This window comes from Cupressus sempervirens, chromosome 10 (assembly GCF_028749045.1).
Source record: "Cupressus sempervirens isolate cs-2001-9-10 chromosome 10, ASM2874904v1, whole genome shotgun sequence".
NCBI lineage: Eukaryota > Viridiplantae > Streptophyta > Pinopsida > Cupressales > Cupressaceae > Cupressus > Cupressus sempervirens.
The window spans coordinates 613619725-613625724 of NC_143127.1; positions in this window are offsets into that span (position 1 = coordinate 613619725).

Consider the following 6000-nt stretch of genomic DNA (forward strand, 5'->3'; position numbering starts at 1 on the left):
ATGAAAAAGTGTATTGATGACATACTCTAAGACATAGAGAATGGGAACACTAAAACATATCAAAGATTAAGGTTTTAGCTAAGTCATTTGTAAAGCCCAACTAAGTTCATTAGAAAGAGGGAGCCGAGCAAGCTAGTAGGTGCCGAACAGATTCCTAGTTGAAGTCGAGCAAGTTCAACTTCAAGTGCCAAGTGAACTTCAGATGTCGAGTGAACTTTAGATGCCGAGTGAACTTCAAGTGTCGAGTGAACTTCAGATGCCGAGTGAACTTCAAGTGCTGAGTGAACTTCAGATGTCAAGTGAACTTTAGATGCCGAGTAAAATCAAGTGCCGAGCAGAAACAGATGCCGAGCATCAAAAAACCAATAGTGCCAAGTAACACAAAGATGCCGAGCATTAGTAAATCAATAATGCCGAGTTGCTGCATTATTTTGAAAATTGAAGATTCACCAGATCTAAGCCGACAAGGTTGTTATCTAGAAATCTGTGAATTAAATGGAAGATAAGAATGATGAGTTGGTGGCACAGAACACCATGAAGAATGTTTTTGGAGATTACAATTGGAGTCTAGACGAAGTTTTTAGATAAGAGCAAGATATAGGGTAGATACATTGTATCCTACCTAATCCATTTGAAACACTAAAGTTGGAAAGGGAGAATCGAGCGGTAAAGGCAAACCAGATTTCTATTTAAGGAGTCATAAGGTCATGAAGCAAAGAGAGAAGAAGGTGGTTGAGCATAAAAGCATAAAGTGTTGAAGGAGGTGCTAAGGAGAAAGAAAGCATAGTTACTCTATTTTGATAAGAAGAACCCAGATATGATTGCATTGGCATGATGAGTAAGAAGACTCAAGGAGACAAAGCTTGAAAGGAAGACAAGCTGTCAGAGCTGAAGCAATTAAAACCAAGAAAAAGGATAGAACTGAAGTGAGATCTGAAATCTGCAAAGTATGTTGTAAGTTGTATCAGATCAACATTCCATTATTGTTACTCTCTAGCAATTGTAACAGTTAGTTTAAATCCTATGGACTTAGGTTGGTTTAATAGCCATGAGGTAAATCCTTTAATAGGGTGACATTCCAAGTGAATGTTCAAAAGTCCTTTGATCAGGCCCGTTCTTAATAGTTTGGTGAAATCCTCTAACAAGGTCACATTTAATAGTGTGTTGTAAGCCTTTAACAGGGTAGGCTTTTAACAGGGCATCACTTTAGAAGAGTAAGAATCAAGTAGCATGTTGCTGGTGGTTTTTCCCAAATTGGGTTTCCACGTAAATCATTGTGTCATGTGTTAATCTTGCATGTTTTATTGCTCAATGTTGATTTACTGTAACTTGCTAATATGGTTGATCTAAGTTTGGATGGATGAAAAGTGTATGGATTCATTAAAAGTAGTGAAAAAGTATTATTAGGGCATTTGGACCTTGGATAACTGATTCACCCCCCCCCCCCTCTCAGTTATTCTAAAGAATTCTAATAGAATATTAAGTTGTTAAAGGCCAAAGGTGATGTAGAATTGATAGTAAAGTAGGTTGGGAATCTGTTTTTTTGTAAAAAATGAAAGATTGAAGCACTATAGAAATCGATTATGGGATGAAATTGAAGATTTTGAAGCTTTTTCAATAGAATCAATTCCTAGAGAGCTAAATGCTAGAGCAAACTCCTTGGCAGTATTGGCTTCCTTGCCAATCCCTCAGCCTGATTTTGTAACTAATAAGTATTCTATAGAGATCATTCATAGACCAAGTGGCCCAGAAAAAAATAACCCACGACAAGTATTAAAAAATGATGCACATATTAATGTTTTCTTGCAAAGTATGGAAAAGTTTGCCACTAATTATTTTGAAGGCTTTGAATTAGAATCTAGGAAGTTTTTTCTTGACTCGGTAGAAGAAAAGATAGAAGGTATAATGCAATTGAAAGGGAATGTGATACCCAAGGGTCTAGTTGAACTTGAGAAACTTTTTGACAGACCATATGCTTTCTTATCTTAAAGTTCACTCTTTAAAGAAGTAAAAAATGGTGAGTATGAGAAGGACAACTTAGGAGATAAACATAACCCTAAGATGGTGAACATTGGGACTTGCTGTGAGGTAGATGAGAAGACAAGATTCATCAAAGTGCTAAGAGAATATATTGATGTTTTTGCCTGGTCATATGAAGATTTGAAGACTTTTAGGGGAGGACAAATCAAGCACCACATTACCCTAGAGCCAAGTACTTCTCCTTTTAGATAGAAGTTAAGGACCTATAACTCAAAAGTTTTAGATGTAATATTCAAGAAAATTGATAAGATGCTCAAAGCTTGTATAATTTTTCCCATACATCACTCCACATGGGTGGCAAATATAGTGCTAGTAAGGAAAAAGAATGGAGAGATAAGAATCTGTGTAGACTTTAAGAACCTAAATTAGGCAAGCCTAAGGGATAACTTTGCCTTGCCCATAATGGACCAAATTCTCCAAATAGTAGCTGACTTAGAGATGATGTCATTTCTTGATGGGTTCTTAGGTTATAATCAGATAGGAGTTGTTGAAGAGGATGAACATAAAACAATGTTCATGACTCCCTAGGACACCTTTGCCTATAAGAGAATGCCATTTGGTCTGATAAATGCTGGTGCAACTTTCCAACATGCAATGAGGTCAATTTTTGGACATCTTCTGGATAAATGCATCATTGTTTACTTTAATGATATAATTGTTTTCTCTAGGAGCAAAAAAAGCATCTAAAAGATTTGAAGAAAGTACTTGAAAAATGTAGAGAACATGGCATCTCATTAAATCCCAAGAAATCAATCTTTGCTATGATAGAAGGAAAATTGTTAGGACATATAGTTTCAAAGGAAGGGATCAAAATTGAGCCTAAGAGAGTGAAAACAATATAGTAGTTATGTCTCCCAGTTAATCATAATGGTATCAGGTCTTTCTTCAGCCAGATCAACTTCCTTAGAAAGTTTGTACCTAACTTTGCTGAAACCATAAAACTGATGGCAAAGCTTTCAAGTGAGAAACATAATTTCAAGTTGGATGACCCGATAGTTAAAGAATTTGAAGGAGTAAAAGAAGCTATTGTAGAGGCACCCACTCTTTTTCATCCTGATTTTAAGAAAGATTTTATAATGTATTTTTATGCATCAAATCATACTATGTCAGGTATCCTACTTTAGAAAAATGAAAAGGGAGAAGAAGTGCCTATTTCTTTTATGAGTGTTCCTTTAAAGAAGCATGAATTTCTCGCTAGCTGAGAAGCAAGCATTTGCTACTGTGAATTTTGTGAAGCAATTCCAATACTACATCCTCCACTCACATTCTGTAGTTTATGTACCATCTACAGTAGTTAAGAGCATTCTTACACAACAAGATGTAGTGGCAAACAATAAAGCTACCTGGGTATCAAAATTGCAGGAATTCAACCTAGATATCAAACCATCTAAGCTAGTTCGTGGTCAAGGTCTTTGCAAACTTATGTCCAAAAATAAAGAAGAAGAAGCTTACCCTAATTGCTTGTTAGTTGGTTTGAAGGATGAATGGTTTTCAGATATAGCATATTTTCTAACCTATGGAGAATGCCCTGGCCATCTAAAAGGAAAGGACTGAAGGAGCCTCCAACTTAGAATAGCTAAATTTGTGATTGTAGACAATGTCTTGTATAAAAGAGGACTAGATGGTATGTTCTTGAGATGTGTCGATACCGATCAGCGAGGGAGGCTACTTAAAACCTTTCACAATGAAGCTTGCGAAGGGCATTTTTCATCCACAGTGGCTGCCATTAAATTTCTAAGAAGTGGGTATTATTGGCCAAGTATGTTTAAGTCTGCTTATAAATGGGTAGGTAATAGTGAAAAATACAAATTATTTATGGGTAAACCACAACTAGCTGGGTAAACCACGACTAGCTGCCCTACTTTTGAAGCTGGTCATTATAGAAGAACCTTTTCAGCAGTGGGCATTAGACTTTATTGGCCCAATCAATCCTAACTCCAGCACTAGTCATACCCATATTCTTACTACCACAAACTACTTCACAAAATGGGTCAAAGTGATTCGTGTGAAATCTACAACATCTAAAGTGGTTTGCAAATTTTTAATAGAAAATTGACTCATTTTGGGGTGCCAAACAAGATAGTAACTAATAATGCCCAAAATTTCTTGTCTTGAGAAATTTAGAGATTTTGTTATGATCATGGTGTTCGACTATCACATGCCTTTGACTACTTCCCTCAAGGCAATGCCAAGCCGAGTCAACTAATAAAAATTTGATTAATATCATGAAAAAAGCGGTGGATGAAAAAGGGAGAGATTGACATAAATGATTGTATGAAGCAATTTGGGCAGATAGGACTTCTCCTAAAAGAGCTATTGGTATGAATCCTTTGAGTTAGTATACGAAGTTGAAGCATAATTGTCTTTACCATTAGAACTAGCTGCTCTAAACTTGTAAAAGGTAATCAAAGATGATGTGTTCTCTACTTCTATGGAAAAGTGGATATTGTACCTTTAGAAGATCAAAGAAGAGAGGAGAGAAATAATGGATCATATCACCAATCATTAGGCAAGGGTAAAGAAGATTTTTTATCAAAGAGCAAGGCCTCAAAAGCTCATGGAAGGAGATCAAGTATTATTATGGGATAAAAGGAGAGAGCCTAACGGAACACATACCAAGTTTGAAAGCCTATGGAAAGGTCCATTTGTCATTTTAGAAAAATTAGGCTCCAATGCATTCAAACTTAAATATCTCAATGGAGATGATTCACCCCTATCATATAATGGATAGGATCTTAAACTTTTCAATTTCTAGGTTTGCTTGTTGTCTTTATTGTAAATACCTATTTTTCCTTGTTTTGTTTCCCATCTAGTTGTGTTGCTTTGTCTTTCCTATTTTGTGTCTCTTTAGTTTAGGTTTGTTCAAAGTTGGTCTGTGGAACCAGAGAATCCTAAGTTCGTATATGATCCTTTTTGATCTCATTCCCCAGTCGGAGCCAATTGTTGCCCTACACATTTTCACAATGTGCAATATTGTTAACCAAGAGTTATTTTGTAACTTGAAGTCGAACTTGAATTTTTAACCCACTTCAAGTTCAAGTTCATCTCCAACCACTTCTCGTCACTTTGGCAAGGTCTTTACCCATCAACTTGAGTCCATATGCTTGAAGTTGAAGTTGAAGTCAGAGTTGATTCGAAATGTCAACTTCAACCTTGACTTTGTGGTTTACTAACATTTCTTATTTTCTTGTAGGTTATATTGTGAGAAATCATGAACTCGTTTGTGAGGTAAGAAATAGGTCCCACCCAATGGCAATCGTAATGACATAAAAGGCAATAAATATGACAACTATGAAAAATCATGCTGAAGTACAGTTACTTTTATTGGTGTTTAGATTTTGTGATATCATAAGATGTAGAGCTGCGTGCGAATTTTATGGGCATTAACTGCAAACTCTATATGCTACTTTAGTATGTTAGAAACACCAAATTAAAACAATCAAAAAGCATTTGCATACTAATTTAACATAACTTCATGAGAGACAAAGTGAAGTCCTCAAATGAGAATATGAGCCATGGATAGGCTCTCTCAATGAGGATGATCACTTGATGTAGAAGTGTGTCTAATAGCTAAGATGGCTTGATTATGTATGTATGCTCAAATGCTCAAATGGGCTTCAATGGAGGATTTTTGATAGATTTTGGTGAATGGATTTGATGTACAAATGGCTTCTCAAAATGGCATTATGGCTTTACTTTCTAGATTGTGTTAAAATAGCTTGGGAGAGGATTCCTTAAATAGGCAAAGGGCTTGAGGGATCAAGGGCTAGGATGCAAGGATGGGAAAAAGCTTATGGAAGGTTTAGATTGAATGGGAGGAGAGCACATGGATTGTGCTTCCTTACAGCCAATCAGGGAGTGACACATGTCACAGAGTCATTGGTTAGAGCAAGAGGGGTTGAGGGGTCAACAAAGGAGGCTCAAAGCTCATAAAGACCCTCATAATGGCTTGTAAGAGCA